The sequence below is a fragment of the Lepus europaeus genome, chromosome 19, assembly GCF_033115175.1.
Source record: "Lepus europaeus isolate LE1 chromosome 19, mLepTim1.pri, whole genome shotgun sequence".
In the NCBI taxonomy this organism is placed as follows: domain Eukaryota; kingdom Metazoa; phylum Chordata; class Mammalia; order Lagomorpha; family Leporidae; genus Lepus; species Lepus europaeus.
This window is the reverse complement of record NC_084845.1, coordinates 33,806,583-33,826,150: the sequence shown is the minus strand read 5'-3', so window position 1 is coordinate 33,826,150 and position 19,568 is coordinate 33,806,583. Positions and strand designations below refer to the sequence as shown.

General features: G+C 40.8%; 1 pseudogene; it reads left to right on the top strand.

Annotated features, from left to right (window-relative positions):
• Positions 1 to 7,641: 7,641 nt before the first annotated feature.
• LOC133747694 (microprocessor complex subunit DGCR8-like) lies at positions 7,642 to 9,874 on the top strand (annotated as a pseudogene).
• Positions 9,875 to 19,568: the final 9,694 nt, after the last annotated feature.

Here is a 19,568-nt window from a genome sequence, read left to right as displayed (position 1 = left end):
AGAACAATATGATGGGGGTCATTATATGCACACAAATTCCATGATTAAAAAATTAATGCTTCCTCTTGTACCTCTTCCTTATTCCTGTGTGCTGAAGTCTAACTCACACTGCTTTTATCTCTTTTCTTCAGGTGCTGACATATTTACAGCATAGTCAGGCTAGGAGTTCACCCACAGGGCCTGCAAAGATCTTGTTATGTCTATGTTTAGAGGCTTCTGAAGTTTATAGAGTAAATTATCCTGTCTCCAATTGTTGCCCTGTTAAGATAGGTCATGGGGTCCTCTGCAAATATCTCCTAAGGGGGGTGATCCTTGAATGACACCTGTAGACTTTGCTGGCACTTTGGAAGTTTTTACTGAAGGTCATGGTCTAAGAGCAAATGATTGACTTGCTGTGTTTAATTTAGACTTTCTGGTTTGGATCACAGAAAATAGGATTAGAGGAGATGGTTTTAGCTGCTTTTCTCCACAAACATATTTTTTAATTCATCTCTATCTTTAATTGCAGAGTAAAGGATCTCATTATCTTAAAAACCAAGAGTTATACAAGCTTCTAAAATCAGTGCTATTTATCACTGGAAGTGACATTTTTTGAAAGTTATGTCTGTGAAGATTTTAAAGTCAGGACTGAAATGAAGGAGATAAAATAGGCATTGCACTTTGGATGGAGATTTTTCTTTGCAGATTTTTTCTCCTTCCAGAAATAAAGATAAAATAGTAATATTGGAATATTCAGCGTTTGGTGATAAGGGTTTTTTTTTTGTTGTTGTTGTTGTTGTTCAAAATGCATTATGAATCAAAGGTAACTTGGCTCAGTTCAATGTAATCCAGCCAAAAGAATGTTCTGGTTTCTTAATCTTGTCTTTCTTCTTTAGAATGGTAAAGCGGGAGCTACATTGTGGCCCAGAGGGTTAAGCCATCAATTTTGATACTGGTATCCCATAGCTTATTGAGGGTTGGAGTCCTGGCTATTCTGCTTCCTACTAGCTCCCTGCAAATGTGCTCAGGAAAGCAGCAGATGATGGCCCAAGAACTTGGGCCCATGCCTTTCATGTGGGAAACCTACATGGAATTTTTGGCTCCTGGCTCTGGCCTGGTCTAGCCCTAGCAGTTGTGGCCATCTGGGGTGTGAACCAGTGGATGGAAGATCATTCTTTCTATCTCTCCTTTTTTCTCTGTCATTCTGCTTTTTGAATAAATAAATCTTAAAAAGAAAAATGAATGACAAAGTGGTGAGCCAAATGAGTCAGCTCCCTTCACCCTAAAGGAAAAACCAAGCCAGAGAAATAAACGTCTTCATCTTCCCCTTGGCTTTGGAATGGGGAGAAGATAGTTCCACTCCTGTGGACAAGCATATGGTCATGTGGATAGTGAAGGCTGGTGAATAGGGTATGAGAGCCCAATACAGCCTTGAGCTATTGAAGTTATTTTTATCAAAAGTTACTTTGTTATTTTCTCTCATTCATTCAATAAACTTTTTTTTTAGTTTATATTAAATTAAAGGCATTATGATAAGTTCTGGGAACACACTGATTATTAAGGTTAACAGTTAAGCTCCCTCATTCATGGAGCTTAAATTCCCTTCTTGGAAAGACATCCCAAGACAAAGCCAAGCATTCTCCCCTGGCTCTTTGTGGGAGGCAAATTATGGGGACCTAAAAATCTAAGACATGGTCCTTATGGCATAATTTCTACTTCATCTTCTTTGAGTTACATTCATCCCAAGGCAAATGATGGACTGGGAAAGGTGGAGACTAGATGAATGGTGAAAATGTCTTCATTTTTATAAGTCCAAGAGTGGAATATATGAGCTTATTCTTATCTTTTAAGGGTCTAATAGTATCAGAGCTTAATTTGAGGATGGATGGTGTAGGTTTTTAATGATCCATTGCAGTTAGCTCAGAAGCTGCTGCATGCCTGACCAGAGGGTGGTAACAATTTACTCCCTATGTATTCCCAGTTGAAAAGCTGTCCCAGGGCAGATCCCACTTGCATTGGACTAGGTTTTTTTGGCAAACCTCAGTAAATTTATTCCACACGTATTTGCCACACCCGTTGTGGTACAGGCATTATTCTGGCTGAGAACATTGTAGTGAACCAGAAAGACACTATTGTGAGACTTATAGTAATGGAGGGAAGACAAAATTCACCAAGTGAGCACAACATGTTCATCTAATCCCCAAACGCCATTTACTGTGAAGGTCAGGGTGCTAGGTGTGTGGGTAACAGGGTAACCTGATTTGTCCTGAGGATCAAGAAATATTCTCCTATTTGGATGGGAGTCTAAAGATAATCACGAATTTGCAAGACGAAAAGAAGAATAATTTTAGACAGAAATAAGACAGAGACTAAAGGAGAGACATGTGTGTTTAAGGTATGGAATACTTGAAAGACTCATTGGTTTGGAGTCTGGAGGGTGGGGAGGACAATGTTGAGAGACAAGGAAGGAGACACTTATACCAGACCTCAGTGGGGAATTCAGTGAGTCTGTAAATAGAAGTGGGAGGCATTTAAAGTACAGTGTAGTGTTAGATTCGCATCTTTTGACAGTCCCTATTAGCTGTCCCAGGGTTGGAGGGGGGCAGAGGTGAAGTGAAAGGCCAGTCAGGGAAATTGTACAATTGTTCAGCAAGAAATGGTGACAGAGATTTGAATGGTGTGGCATGGATATAAAATTTAAATGACTTTATTTATAAAACATCTTTAAGACCTAAAAAATATTTATTTATCTTATTTGAAAGGCAGGGTGACAGATACACACACACACACACACACAGAGTGAAAGAGATCTTACAGCCACTGGTTCACTCTCTAAACGACTGCAACAACCAGGGTCAGATCAGACTGAAGTCAAGAGCCAGGAACTCCATTGGGTCTACCACATGAATAGCAGAGACCTAAGTACTTGGGCCATCTTCCACTGCCTTCTTAGATGCATTAGCAGGAAGTTGGGTAACAAGTGGAGTAGCTATGACTCAAACTGACACTCTGATATGGAATGCTGGTCGCAAAATGGTGGCTTAACCTGTTATGCCACAACACCTACCCAGACATTTTAGTTCTCTATAGCTATCACTCAAATGTTTCCGTCCTTTCAGAGGGCAACAATGCAATGATTCTCTAGTTGTTGTTTTTATAATATGGCTTTCATATTAATTATGCTCATAGTACAAAGTAGCTGCATGTGTACTGCATCACAAATAGGTCCCTTTGCATATTCAAGATGAGAAGTATAGCTATTGTCCATTTTATGGGTCTTGTACACAAGTATGCTGTATGAAGTGACCAGAGAGATTTTCAGCTATTGCATAGTTAGGACAGTTAGGTCATAGCTCTGATTTATTGGAGGTTGAACCTTTGGGCTGGAACAAACCTTCAATAAAGGCATTGTTCCTTTGTGGAAAAGTGATTAACTTTGTGACAGCATGACTTATGAATGAATTCCCAGGAAAGGCCTTGGTAAAAAGTGGAAAGTGGTTTTGCCCCATTGATTCATTTTTTTATCCATCAACAATTATTGAGCGCAAACTATGTTCTATGCTAACTATGTACTAGGTATAGGGGATACAAAGATGTCCTCAAGATGGAATTTGCAGCCCAAGAGGTTCAGTCTCATCCTTTTCCTGGTGGGGAAAAACTCATACCCAGACTTCATTTCATCAGATCCATGAATGGTCATATTTCTCACACTGTTTCCTTCTATGATTCTTTGTGTCATAATGAGCATCATCCATAGGTGCAGTCCCCCAGAGCTTCAATCTGAAGGGCCAAAAAGAAAAGGAAAAGGAAACCAATTTGTGTAAGTATTGCTGCCTATTATCTATCTAGGTTCCAAGTTTTGTGATTTTATGTTTATTTTCCACAAATAATCCAGGGTCTCAGGAAGATTACAAAGTGAAACTTTTCCCCCTCAACTCTGTCTTTTTCCACAATGAAATTATCTGAGTCAAAGATGCTACCCTTTATTAACAAAAGTTGATGTTTATTTACTCCCTGATGTAATGAAAAAATTTAGTGTTTGGAGATGGGAGCATATGTGTGGATGATCTGCCTCTGAACCAGCTTCTAAAATTGGCTTCTCAGACCTGAAGAAGATAAAAACAAGCTCAGAATAATACTTCCAGTTAGTGACCTGGCCTTTTTGCTATATCTTCTCCCAAGATACCAAGATAAATACTTAGCTTCTTTTAGAAGAAACACTTTGAAGGCACAAAAACGATTCCAAGAACTCATTTGTAAAAGGCTGTTGGCTTTGCGGAGCCTGCTCACTGCTCTGTAGGGGAAGCAATGACTTAGGTTTTTTTCCTCTTGCTGAACTATTTTCTTTAGTTTACTCTTTTTTGTTTTTTAAAAATGCATTGATTTCTCAGAGGTATCTGAGGATACAGCCAGAGCACAAAACTCTTTAATTATTATTTACCAGAAAAACTGCTCTGTGTTTTTGTGAAGGAGGAACTGTGACCTGGTGTCTTAGTGTTGGTTCCTGAGTGATGCTCTCCAGAGATTTTATGTGTAAAATCCAGGTACTTTCCAGCTCTTGATCTCTGAGGACCTCTGTGAGTTCCCCCCTGCTAAAGCAGGTTGCTCTATGGGCCAGAAGTAGTGTCAAAACACTGCAGCCTCACTTATTCCAATGAGCATGTATGTATGCTCACGCATGAAAGGTGCAGATGAAAAACTGGTTTCCATAGTAACTGGCAGTAAAATAATTGCAATCATATTGATAATACTAATAATTATAGTTTATTGACTACTACTACATGTCAGGGGCTGAATTGAAGAGTTGATATTTATTGTCTACTTTAGTTCTCAAAATTCCAGAAGGTAGATTGCATTAGTCATAACAAGACAGATGATGCTACAGTGATCAATGAAACCTGAAATCAGCAGCTTGACAAAGGTAAGATTTATTTCTTACTCATAACAGAATCTGTTTTTATTTCCAAGTCATTCTACTCCATAGTGAGCTGGGATGTTCCTAATTTGCTACTCTTCATCTCTAAGTTATGCGTGTATGTGTGTGTGTGTGTGTGTGGTTGAGAGTAGAGTGTGGAAAACCCATATCTTTCCTAAACTGTATCAGATCAAAATTTATATATTTTAATTCCTCCAGCACACTATTGGCAAGAAAAGATTTCCAGACAAACTGCAAAGGGGGCTGGGTAATAGAGGCAGACATGTATGTTATTTAATGAACTCGGTTGGCTCTGCCACTAAAGATGAAGAATGAGACTTTGAGGGGTTAGTCTCAAAGTAATGAAGCAGGGCTCAAGCTGGACCCAGATCAATGTGACTCTATTCTTTGTTTTCCTTTTTTATTTTTTTTAAAGAGTTCAACTATTCATTGAAAAAGAAAGTATACTTAGTCAAAAATACCAAAGTCCATGTCCTCATCAGACACCTCAGATTCTTCTTTTTGCTTCTACTATCTTCTCCTCAGCTGTGTAGGGGGCAGGGCCTCCCACTGGGGCAGCACCAGCTTCTGGAGCAGGTCCACCAGGCCCTACATGGCAGATGAGGCTCCCAATATAACACTGGCCAGGGCCTTTGTGAACAAACCAGGCCACACATGTTAACTATTTACACCAGCTGCTTTAAGGAAAGAATGGACTTTATCTTCTGCAGTGTCACCTCATTGTTGTGCAGGCCATGGTGTAGGTGGATGCAGATTTGGTGCTGCTGTGTATGGTGCAAGAACTAGGTGAAGTGAAGGCCTCACCCCAATCCAGCTTTAGCTTCCATGAAGAACCAAGTGAAAGCAGCTGAGGAAAGGTGACTATTCTTAGCCACAGGGCTCAGGGGTCTTCTATCTATTCTTTCTAGATATTTGGATTTACTTGTTCACTCATTAATTCATTCCACAAACATTGACAAGTGTGTATTATGTACTAAGAACTGCGTCGGGCTCATCTGAGATCATATAAATGGAACTGGGATGTCATTATGTTAAGTGAAATAAGCCATGTGCAGAAAAGACAAGTACCACATATTCTTATTCATATGTAGAATATAAAGAATCCAATCTTATAGGAGTTGAGAGTAGAATAGTAGGTACTGAAAATTGGGGAGAGAAGGGATAGGGAGTGATGGGAAAAGGCTGGTTAATAGGTAGTAAGTTAGAGGCAAGCGTCATGACACAGTAATGTAAGCTGTGGCTTGGAATTCCCGCATCCCATATCCAGGTGGGAGTTCAAACCCTGGCTGCTTCATCTGTCATCTAGCACCTGGGAATGCAGAAGATGGCCCAAGAACTTGAGTCCATGCCATCCACATGGGAGACCTGGATGAAGTTCTTGGCTTCTGGTTGGCCTCGCCAAGATCTGGATATTGCGACTATTTGGTGAGTGAACCAACATGTTGATGAAGTCTCTCCATTTCTCCCTGACAATGTATCTTTTAAATAAATAAACCTTAAACAAATACAGATACTAAGTTATAATCATAAAATTTTGATTATTGTATATTTAGGATGATTGTTGATAATAATAATAATGCACTATACTTTTTAAAAAAATTGTTTATTTGAAAGGCAGAGTGACAGAGAGAGAGGTAGAGACAGATAGACACGCACATATATATATATATAGAGAGAGAGAGGCAGAGAGAAAGAGAGATAGAGAGAGAAAGAGATACTTTCTATCTGCTGGTACATTTCCTAAATGGCCACAGTAGCCACATCAGGGCCAGACCCAAGACAAGAGTCATTAATTCCATCGTAGTCTCCCACATGAATGGAAAGGACCAAAGTACATGGGCCATGGGCCATTATCCACTGCCTCCCAGATGGACTAGCAGGAATCCAGATAGGAAGTGATGGCTTAACCCTCTATGCAACAACATCTATATCAATACATACAATTTTTACATATCAGTTAAAATATAAGATCTATATGCCTTTGTTGTAGACAAGACATTTAACATCTCTGAGTTTTCATTTTCTAGTATTTTTTAATGAGGGGAATATCAGGCCTATCTCATAAGATTTCTGGGAAGATTAAGTCAGATAATACTTATAAAGTATCTGAGACATAGGAATCTAATTTTGTGGCATGCTTGTTTCCTTAAACATAAACCAAAAGTGTATTGACTCTTAAGATTTGTTATACTCAGTTTTCAAGCCAGTTTGCTTGACCCACACTACATTCAAAATCTTTCTCCCAAGGCAACACCTAATGCCCTATTATTTTTGTTGAGAAAATCATGAAATATGTTTCCTCTAGCCTAAGTGGCCTTTCCAGATGATGGCAGTGGGGGTGTTTGTGGTGGCTGCAGCTGCCAGGCGGTGAGGTTCTCCCTGCTGCCGTAGGGCTGCGGATGGCTCTGGCAGGCTGCAGGCAGCGGCGCAGGTGCAAGAAGAAAGGGGTCACTTTGGCCTGAAGACCTACTCGTGTAGTCGTCAGCCATTTATAAGCTGAGTGCCTTGCCTTGTGATTTCCAATAATTGAGGCAGTGGTTTTAAAAGCTGTCTACATTAATGAAAAGAGCAATGGGGCCAGCTTGACTAAGCCGCCAGGGCACACACTGCAGCCAGGACGGTCACTCCCGGGTCTCCATGAATTTGCATGTTAGCTCTATAGATTCATGTAAGTTTTTTTTTTTTTTAAACACTGGTCTTTTAAAATAGTCTTACCCACTTTTAGTATGGAGACATATGAAAGTGCCTCTCTGTGCCCACATGAGGCTGCAGGAAAAGTGGTGGTGGAGAACCCAGCTTGCTCATTCCCATTGCTGCCCCACGAACAGTCTCCACCACCTTCCTTGCAAATGTCCAGTGATGCAGAGGTAATGGACATTGGCTCTGGTAGTGAAGGACAGTCCAAACCCCCTGCTGAGGACCAGTTCTACTTTTATGGAGCTTCGCTTCTCTGCAAAGGATCCTTCTCTAAGGGCCGCCTCCTCATAGACCTGAACTGTAGTGGCCACAGCCCGCACACCACCCGGTAAGCACCTGAAATGTGTAAGGATTAGCATGAGATTTACTGAGAGCTGCAGGAGTAAGGACAGGAAGGTGCTGTACACGGGAGTGGAGGGTGACGCTTGGACCAGTGCGGCCGGCTCCTTTGTCCTGTCAGTGTAGACGTGTATGCTTCTCCCTTTGGCTGGAGTGTTGGTACCAGGGTAAGCCTGGTGGGTGAGAGTGTGGATAGAAGGATAAGGAGAAAGAGCTGGATCAGGAAAAAGAGAGTGGAGTACACAGTGCTCAATGAGTTAGAAAATTTTACTGACACTTTGGAGCCAGATGAAAAGCAGGTTGGTTTTTGGCCAAAGCAATCCTTCAAAGAGAGTGGATGAAGAGGTCTTGAATTTCTCCTCCGAGGATAACTTGGACAGTTTGCTGGAGGAAGGCCTTTGTGCTCCTAAAAAGAAGCAAATGGATGAGAAATATGGAGGAGACAGCGACCACGCATCCGACAGAGAGACAAACATTCAACCCATGATGACCAAGATCAAGACAGTGCTCAAAAGCTATGGCAGCCCAGCTAAGGAGTCACTCCCCAATGGGTGGATCATGATGTTCCACAACTCTGGAGTTCTCATGTACCTGCACAGAGAGCCTCGGAGGTATGGAAACACGACCCTCCTCTGAGTAGCATCCCCCGCCTGCATTGAAAGAAAACGAAGAACAATGAGGAATGGGAGCAGAGCAGAACCTCAGTCCCAGTAGGGAGGTATCTTCCATCAAGCCTCTGAGCTAATCCACAGAGCTGGAGTAACCACTGGAAGAGCCTGACTTCATGGGCACCAACTCCGGGCCCCAAGATGAGAAGGATCTCATGGGGGCCGAAGCAGCCACTGGGGCCCTGGGGCAGGTGAAGGCCTAAGTTGAAGTGTGTAAAGTGCAAATCAGTTGATCTTGATGAATTTTGGAGCTACCCTGAGCTACTACTTTGAGCAAGTCAGTGAGAAAAAGTTCAGGATGTGGTCTGAGTGGCAGCAGTTTAACTGCGAGATGAAGCGGAAGCAGCCGAGTTGGAGAGACCCGTCCTGCCAGCTAATCAGAAGCTCATCACTCTGTCAGTACAAGATGAGCCCACGAAGAGTTTGTCATCAACCCAGATGAAAAGTTGGAGGTTTGCATCCTGCAAGAGTACATGCAGCATATCCTCAAGGTCCACCCTGTGTATAACTTCATTGAATGTGAGAACCCAAGTGAACCTTATGGTGCCTCAGTTACCATTGATGGTGTGACTTAAGGATCTGGAACTGCAAGCAGCAAAAAACTTGTGAAGAATAAAGCTTCCCATACCAGACTGGAGATCCTCAGCCCTGATTGTTCGGTAGACCTCTGAGAAGCCCAAAGACAGCAAGGGGCTTGAATATTTTAACCACATCCGTATCGAGGACTCGTGGGTCTACCAGCTGACCCGCGAGACTGGGCTGTTGTCTCCATATCAGATCCTCCATGAGTACCTTTAAAGAAACCATGGAATGGAATGGGTGACACATCCATCAAGTTTGGGGTGATTCCTGGTAAAAACCAGAGGAGCGAATACTTATGGTGTGTGGCAAGCCCATGGTGTGCTGGTGGTGTGAGAATAAGAGGGTTGGCAATCAGTTGGCCTCCCAGAAGATCCTCCAGCTGCTGCACCCACACATCAAGAATTGGGGCTCCTTACTACACATATATGGCCATGAGAGCAGCAAGATGATCAAACAGGAAACCTTGGACAAGAGCGTGATTGAGCTGCAGCAGTACACCAAGAAGAACAAATCCAACCTGCAGATCCTGAGCAAGCTCTCAGAGGAGATGAAGAGGCTGGTAGAAGAGTAGGAGGAGACTGGGAAGAAATCCAAGATGCCGACTGTGGTGTCTGCTCAGCCTGGCAGCAAGCCCCTGTGCACTGTGGAGGTGAGAGGTGGCAGCGTGGTCTAGGGCCAGGGCCTGCCAGCTGCACTCTCAAGGAGAACACTGGCCTCTGCAGCATCTGGCCTCCAGCCTGCTTCCTCTGCTGTGGCCAGTGTGCTAAGGGCCTGGGCCAGACGATGAGGGCTCTGGCGCATGGAACAGCCATGGCCACAGCACACATGCCCAGCTGTTGCTCTCCCTGGGAGGCTATTTCCGGGTCTGAATGGATATTGTTCAGGATCAACTCAAAGTGACCACACGTCAAAGCCGATAACTCATAGACAGCTGTAGACCCTGCTGTGTGTATGCCTACCTCAGACTGTTTTTTAATAAATGTGTTCATGAATTTTAGTATGCAGTATGCACTGACACCAAAGACTTAGATGACAGATGGAATGAGAATGGGTGGTCACACCTTGTGGCTGTGGCTGGCCCATGGTGCCAGCTGCCCTGTGCACCCAGCTCCTGGAGAGCCAGTGCAGGGACCTGGTCTGATGGTGCCCACAGCACCTGTCCCCTATCCATCTTCTGCATTTGCCCCTTTTCTCTGAAAAAGTTTCAGCGGTTGAAAGGAGTACCTAAGACCATTTTGTGTAAAATAAACACAATTTTAGCCTCGAAAAAAAAAAAAAAGAAATAGGTTTTCTTCTCATAGCAGGCTGACTAGGTGGTGGCCCATCAGTAAATTCTGGATTCCTATCTTTCAGGGTGAGAGTGATTAAAAAGTATAATTGGTGTGTACTTGCAGATGAACTCAAATGTAGCACTGATCACTACAGGATGGCTGTGGCAAGGGATACCATTCGTCAAAACATATTAGAGATAGTAAAGCAGATGTGGCTGTTCAGAGAAAATTTCTTGACTCCAGGGATATACTTAAGTTCTTTTGAATTAACTGCTGTGCTGGTTGTTATCCAATTAGAAAGAACCTCTTTCCTGTGAGCAGACAAGCATAACACATTTTATTAGTTATTATAAACACTTCATGTTTTTAACTAGAGGAAGGGATTAATATTTTCTTTCCTTGGTTCAGAATTGTCATATTCATCAGATCCTGGGTCTAGAGGGTAAATTGCCCCATCATTTGGCAAGAATAACTCTATTGCTAATGGGCTTGCGGGGAAGCACACCCCCTCTCAAACAGCCAGACACAAACTGACTCAGTCTATTTTGGAGCAGTAGCCAGGACTGACTGTGAGTTTTAGCCACTCAGCAGAGCAGGGAAAGATCAACTTTTTAGAAAAGTATCTTAAGCACTTTATGAATTAGCTTCCTTGAAGGGTGAGGTGCCAAAGTAATTTAAGTTCTTCCAGTGATCTAAAACTTCTTCTTCTTTTTTTAAAAAAAACTTCTGCTTGCTGGCTTATTGCTATTTAATTCTAGTGCCTCCTGGTCTTACAGTAGTTTATATTTATTTTACTAACATCAATTTCTGCTGAGATGACTCAGCTAAGGAAGTCTATAACTGGTTATTCTCAAGTGACAGAAAGGGAACTTCTCCCAATCTCCAGTCTTAACATTTCAAAGCATGTTCAGGAGGAGCCTGGGTACCCTGTATCCCTGAACTCAACTCTACCAATGGTAAACTTACATGGTTTTGAAACTTCCCCAGCAGAATTTGGGACAGATTCTGTATAATGCCTTAATCAGGGAAGAGTAGGGACTAGATCAACACAGTGTTTCTGTTGTGGGATAAAGTTAAGTAATTTTGATGAGATTTTTGAAATTTAAAATAATATTTTGGTTCCATATGCATGTAGTTAGCCACATGGTACCGAGTCCATCAGTTATTAGTCAGTCAGTCAATCCACATTGGGTACTTACCTTATTCAACTTTGTTAAAAAGAAAGAACTAGGGTTCTTACTCCTTATCAGCTTTTTTTTCTAGATAAATTCACTTTTTTACATTTGCAGAACTTTGGGTTCCTCCCCTGAGACCAGTCAGAAGTGACAATTTGAAACTAGCCAACTTATAGAGTTGATAAGGAAAATAAATGAGACAATAAATGCAAAGAGATTTTGAATCAGTGCCTTTCAGATATTGTGAATTACTGAGACTGAGAGAGGATGCTGTTTTGTTTTGGGGTACTGCGCGCGAAGGGGTACATACAAGTGAAATGTTCTCATTTCAATTGGTGATTTTTAATGCTGGAAAACACAGTGGGATATGAGGGTGGTGACATGTATAATTAAAATGCAATAAACTACTACTTTACCATTTTTAAATTCAGAATATGATAAATGAGAAGTAATTGCTTTCTCCAAGTTGGCTACACTCACCCTTAATTTACTATATAGTACTTATTTATTTATTTATTATTTTTGACAGGCAGAGTGGACAGTGAGAGAGAGAGACATAGAGAAAGGTCTTCCTTTTTGCCATTGGTTCACCCTCCAATGGCCGCTGCGGCTGGCACTCTGCAGTTGGCGCACCGCGATGATCCGAAGGCAGGAGCCAGGTGCTTCTCCTGGTCTCCCATGGGGTGTAGGGCCCAAGCACTTGGGCCATCCTCCACTGCACTCCCTGGCCACAGCAGAGAGCTGGCCTGGAAGAGGGGCAACTGGGACAGAATCTGGCGCCCCGACTGGGACTAGAACCCGGTGTGCTGGCGCCGCTAGGCGGAGGATTAGCCTGTTGAGCCATGGCGCCGGCCCTATATAGTACTTCTGACATGGAGGCTTTCTTGCTAATATGCTCAAGGCCTTGCCTTGTAGGCTCCATCATCCAGTGTAGGGGAGATCCATTCAAGTGTCAAGGAAAAACCATGCTCCTTTAACAGCACTGGATTGTACAATTATCTCCCCTAAAGTTCAGCACAATCCACCTACTAATGTGTCTTTGATTTCTTGGAATACATTCATTCTAAAGATTGAAGGACCGAGAAGCCTACAATCTGAGGGTTGATAAGGTTGTCATACACAGGCAATTAAGGAATAAGATAGCACATAGATGGTTTAACAGAGTCCAAAATGTATTGTTTGTACATCTATTGTGCTTTTAATGTAGTCTTTTTTTTATTAAATGAAATGATATCTGTCTCTGCCATTAATGTGTAAATACTTGAAGGAGAAGAACTATGATTTATGGTATCACATCACTCTCTTGCTCAAAATTCCCTAATGATATTTCCTTTTCAGTCCATGACAGAGTTTTGGGTATATAACTTACTGTCCGATATGATTGCATTGGGAAAGTAAATAAGATCACCATTTTTATGCATTGGTAAGCAAACAGTGTAAGATCATGATTCCAGATAGAACAAATGAGGTGATTTTCATGCTCCAATCTTTTTGTCTGAGGAATTTTTCAGGCTTTGATGCAGGGAGGAAAAACTTAAGCAGACCAAGGTGGTCATGCTGAATTGAGGAGATAGAAACACAGTTTCAGACAGGGTGAGGCAATTGGAATTTTGGGGGCAGAGAAGCATAGGGGAAGTAGTCACATTAAAAAGGAGATGAATAAATCATCACAGGGTCTTCCTGACACTTTGATGAGCAAATGATCTGTACTGTGACCATGAGATCATTAGATTGGGCAAAGAACAATTATCAAGAAGTTATAATTCAAACAGTTTTCCAGAGTTCATGTGGACAGAGAGTTCATGTGAGAGATGTCTGAATTCCAATGAGACAGTGATGAGTTCTTATTGAGTACTCAAAGTATTGTATATCATTCCCAGAAGACCATGTCTTTATAGTCGAGCTAAACCAGTCCTATTGTGTATTTCCCCAACAAAACCATAAAAGAAACAGTGAACAGATCAAACTGATCTACAAAAAGTGGTGAAACAAATATCAAAACTCTTTAAAGAAGATTTTAAAAACTCAAGCATTCAACAATGTGAGATTCACAATATTTAATATGCAACCAGAAATTAGTGGAAATGCAAAATACTAGGAAAATATTATCTATAAACATGAGAAAAAAATAAAATAGACTCAAATGACACAGATGTTGAAATTTAATAGACAATGACAGAAAAAATGATACATTACATATGTAGATGGATAAGGAGAAAAATAAATGCCAATTTCTTATGAGAAGCAATGTAAATCAGAAAAAAAGAATGATAACCATGGCAAAAAATATCCTTTCAATTTAGAATTCTGTGTAGAGCAAATATATATTTCAAAAAATAAAAGTTTTTTCAGTGGAACAATAGTTGAGAACATTTATTGATAGAAGACTTACATTATAAGAAATGTAAGACAAGGCCGGCGCCATGGCTTAACAGGCTAATCCTCCACATTGCAGCGCCGGCACACCGGGTTCTAGTCCCGGTTGGGGCGCCGGATTCTATCCCAGTTGCCCCTCTTCCAGGCCAGCTCTCTGCTATGGCCCGGGAGTGCAGTGGAGAATGGCCCAAGTCCTTGGGCCCTGCACCCACATGGGAGACCGGGAGAAGCGCCTGGCTCCTGGTTTCGGTTCAGCATGATGCGCCGGCCGCAGCGGCCATTGGAGGGTGAACCAACGGCAAAAAGGAAGACCTTTCTCTCTGTCTCTCTCTCTCACTACCCACTCTGCCTGTCAAAAAAAAAAAAAAAGTAAGACAAAATTTTCCTATTGAAGGAAAATTATAATAGTTGGAAACATGGATCTACACAAAAGATTAAAGACATTATTTCTGACATTTATAGTTTTTTGGCAATATACATTTTCTATGATCTTTTAAAAAGACATCTCATATGCATGGATTTCAAAATTATTTTATACCAAAATAAAATTATCTTTTATTTCCAACTTCCATCAGCATTTCAAGTATCTTTGTATATGATTTATTTATTAATTAATTTAAAAAATATTTTATTTATTTATTTGAAAGGCAGAGTTACAGAGAGGCAGAGGCAGAGAGAGAAGTCTTTCATCTGCTGGTTCACTTCCTCTAAGTCTCCCATGAAGATACAGGGGCCCAAGGACTTGGGTCATCTTCTACTGCTTTCCCAGGCCATAGCAGAGAGCTGGATCAGAAATGAAGCAGCAGGACTCAAACTGGCTCCCATATGGAATGCCGGCTCTGCAGGCAGCAGTTTTATCACAGTGCTGGCCCCTTGTATATGATTTAAATCAATGCATAAATATACTTTCTTCATTTTTCATTTTATTAAATAATTAATCATTAAAGCAGAAATGATAGCAATGTGTTGAGAGATTTATAATGTATGTCAATAAAATGTATGACAACAACAACATGATGTATGGAGAAGAAAAATGGCAATAAACTATTTTAATGGTCTTATGTAAATTGTTATTCCAAGGTAGAGTGTGATAAGTAAAGAATAATTGCAAACCCTGCAGAAACCACTGGAAACATAAAACACAGAAATATATTGAATAATTCAATAGAGGAAATACAGTATAAAAATGTCAACCCTAAAGAAAGCAAAAAAAAAAAAAAAAGAAAAAACAAGAAGAACAGATTGGTTAAATAGAAGACCAACTAAGATGATGGATTTAAATCCAATCATCATCATAATAAAATTCAGTGTATATAGCCTAAATATTATAAAAAAGACAGAGATAGTCAGAATGAGAAAAATTCCAAGACATAAAAGTATGCTGTTTACAAGAAACACATATGGAGTAGGTTAAAAATAAAAGTTTGGGAAAATATTTACTAAGTGAGAATTGATAACAAAGCTGGTGTGGCTATCTTAGTATCAAAGTAGGAGACTTCAGGACAATGATTGTTATCAGAGATGAAAATTGAAATTTCATAATGATAAATGATCAATTCAAAAAGAAAACACATACATTTATGGTGACATGTAAATACAGTGCTTAGATGTCTTTTTGCATTAGCCTGTGGGCCTGAGCTGGTAGAGCCCTTGGAATCCAGTTCTGTACTAGCACTGAGATCATGCTTTCTGGAGCAGCTTCAAACCAATGACTGAGCATGGTAGAGCATGGTTTCAATTTAAGCCACATTACTGTGAGCTATGGGGTTACCTCAATAAGAGACTTTGGATTAATGGCTCCCTTATCAGTACGGCCGAACCTTTCTCAGCATTGCATAGCTGTTCAAAGCTTATTCTATCTAATCCTCCTCCTTCCTTCTTCTGCATTATATTTGTCAAATTGTCTCGTGATCTAAAGGCTTTCTATGTCTTTTCCTGGTCACTCTCCTTCATCTTTAGCAAGTATCTCTACCATTAAGTTGTTTGTACATCTAATATGTCTCCATGTCTGCTTTCTGGAAGACCTCAGCTTACAGAGTTTAGTAATGTGACTTCAGAATATTTGAAGGAAACTGACAGAAATGAAAGATATATCTGACAGAAATGAAAGATATATCTGGATATTTTAACACTCCTCTCTTAGTTATTGATAAAACAGCCAGAGGACAGAAAAACTTGAATGACACTATCAACTAATTTGACCTAATTGACATTGATAGAATATCGTAGCCGTCAGTGACAGAATGCACATTTTATTCAAGTACATATAAAATATTTATCAAGTTAGACTATATTTTGGTCCATATATAGTGAATGTCAATATATTTAAAAGATTTGAAATAATACAAATTATCCTGTCTTGCTGCAATGAATCTAGAGATCAATAATACAAAGATATTTGAAAAATCCACAAGTATTTAAAAGTAACATAATTCTGAGTAATTGAAAGGTCAAACAAGAAATCAAAAGTAGGATTAGAAAATATTTTGAATTTGAATGATGGAGTAAGATGACAGCCAAGTATAATGTTCAGGTGGCCGAAACCTGACAGAGACACCAATTTGAACAACTATTCACATCCCCAGTTACCTTCATAAGATATATGGAAGCCAGAAAGACCACAGTGGCTCATTTTAGTGTAACATTAAGAAAAGTTCCATTGAAGAAAGCAAGAAAGAAAGAGTTCATTGTGTCATATCCACCCTAGCTCCAAGTAGCACAGCATGAAGAGAGATGCCTTCCCTCCCACTTAAAAGAGGGAAGGGAATTAAGCCCAGTTCTTAGACTTGAAAACTTGGGGCAGGTGCAGCATGGTAAAATGCAAAGTTTGACAAAGTTCCTTGGCCCTTGTTCCCAGACCTTTTTTTGCCTCCAGGCCAAGAAGCAAAGGAACCAGTTCCATCATACTTCCTTCAATCTATGGCAGGTGTTGGGGTATAGGGTAGGAGAGGGAACTTAGGACTCTGCTTTGGGTCTCAGAACTGGCCAGCTGATATGAGATCCAGCACCTGATTCCACTCAACAGCAGACAGTACTGCAGGGTAGGCTACTGCAGTGCTGTGTGCCACCACCACCCAGGCTGTGGTGGTCTCAGTAGGCTGTGGCTTCCGGGTATGAACTAGCATTGTGGCATTGGTGACATCTAGGTCTACTGCAGTCCCAAGAAAAGACTTGTTAGGGACAGATATCCCTTTTTAGGTATTTCTTCAGCTCATTCTGAACAACAAACCAACTGCATATTTAGAGCAAATCTGAGCTTGCTTTTCAAAATTAACATATTTTAGACTGAAACAATGAAAACACTAGACCTATGGCAAACCTTGAATTAGCAGAAGTGTTCACAGGTTTAGTGAAAATAAACACACTGCTTAGAAGAAAGAATCACTAAACTTGAAGACAGATTATTTAAAAATACACAGTTGGAGGAGAAAAAAGAAAAAAACCAAGAGAAATGAAATCTTACAGAAAGTTTGATCTAGCATGAAACAGTAAATATCTGAATTACTGGAGTTCAAAAGGGGCTTGATAATACCAAAGAGTAGAAAGCATATTCAAGAGATAATAACAGAAAATTTCTCAATCCTAAAGAAAGATGCAACTCTCCAGGTATAGGAAGGTCACAGGTCACCAGTCAGATTCAACACAAGTCTACCTCAAGACACATATTATAATCTGGCTCTCCAAGGTTAAAGATAAAGACAGCATTCTAAGTGTTGAAAGAGAGAGGAAATAATAAAACATAAGGTGGTCCTAATTCACCTGAGAATAGGCTTTTCAGCAAAGACTTTATAGGCTCGAAGGAAGTGAGTGAAGACTTTCACAGTAATGAGGGAAAACAACTACTTGTTGAGAATATTGTACCCAATGAAGCTAACCTTTATATATATGAGAGAGGTAAATATATTACCAGACAGACAAAAACTAATAATTTATCATTACCAGACAAGTAGGCAGCAGAAGATGGCCCAAGCACATGGGTTCCTGACATTCATATAGGAGACCTGGAAGAAGCTTCAGGCTCCTGGTTTTGGTCTGGTCCAGCATTCGCTGTTGTGGACATTTGGGGAATGAACCATAGAATGAAGTTTCCACCCCCTCTTCCCCTTTCTAGTTGCCCTGTGACTGCCTTTCAAATAAATGAGTCTTTAAAGATAGATTAATTATGCAAATTAAGAAAGTTCTAATATTGTAAACATGGTGTGTAAACCATTCATATATTTAATATGAAATTGAAATAGCAAAACAAGAATGGAGTGCAAGTGCAGTGTTCCTTGTTACTATTTCTTATCTGTTTTATATCTCTTTTTCTTTTTTTAAAAAGTATTTATTTGAAAATCAGAGTTACACCAAAAGAGGGGTACAGAGAGAGATAGAGAGAGATCTTCCATCTGCTGGTTTACTCCCCAGATGGCCCCAATGGCGAAGGTTGGGCCAGGCTGAAGCCAGGAGCCAGGATTTTCCTCCAAGTTTCTCACATGGGTGGAGGGCTGTCTTCTATTGCTTTCCCAAGCTATTAGCAGGGAACTGGATTGGAAATGGAGCAGCCAGGACTCCAATCGGCACCCACAAGGCATGCCAGTATCTCTGGCTGCAACCCAACCTGCTATGCCACAATGCCAGCCTTCTTTTTGTATCTTTTTAATCCATGCCAATTTGTTATCAATTCAAAATATCTTATTCTAATCAGAATTTTTAAAAAAGATTTATTTATTTGAAAGGCAGAGTTAGAGAGAGAGGGGGAGAGAGAGAGAGAGATATCTTCTGTCTGTTGATTCACTCCCTAAATGACCACAATGGCGAGGGCTGAGCCAGGCCAAAGCCAGGAGTCAGGATCCAGGAATTTCATCTGGGTCTCTCATATGAGTGCAGGGGCCCAAGAACTTGCGCTATTTTCCACTGCTTTCCCAGGTGCACTAGCAGGGAGCTGGATTGAAGTGGAGCAGCCGGAACAGGAACCAGTGTTGTATTAGGATGCCAGCACTGTAAGCTTAACCGGCTGTACTACAGCACTGGCCCCCAGAATACTTTTTTTTAAGCCTCAAAAACTACAGTTGACAGGGCCAGCACTATGGCATAGTGGGTAAAGCCACTACCTGTGGCACCAGCATCCCTTATGAACGCGGATTCGAGACCCAGCTGCTCCACTTCTGATCCAGCTCCCTGTTAATATGCCTGGGAAACAGTGGATGATGACCCAACTAATTGGGCCCCTGAACTCATTTGGGAGACCTGTAAGAAGCTCCTGGGTTGTGGCTTCAGATTGACCCAACTCTGGTCATTGTGGCCATTTGAGAAATGAACCAGCAGATGGAATATTCTCTCTCTCTCTCTCTCTCTCTCTCTCTCTCTCTTTCTCTCCTCCAGCCCTGCCTCTGTGTGTGTGTGTGTGTAACTGCACTTCAAGTAAGTATATCTTTACAAAAAAATAAAAAAGAAGAAAGAAAGAAAGCAGGAGTAGTTACATTTGCATCAGATAAAATAGATTTTAAATCCAAAACAGTAAAAGGAGACAAGGAAGGTGATTATATAAAGGTTAAAGTGTTCA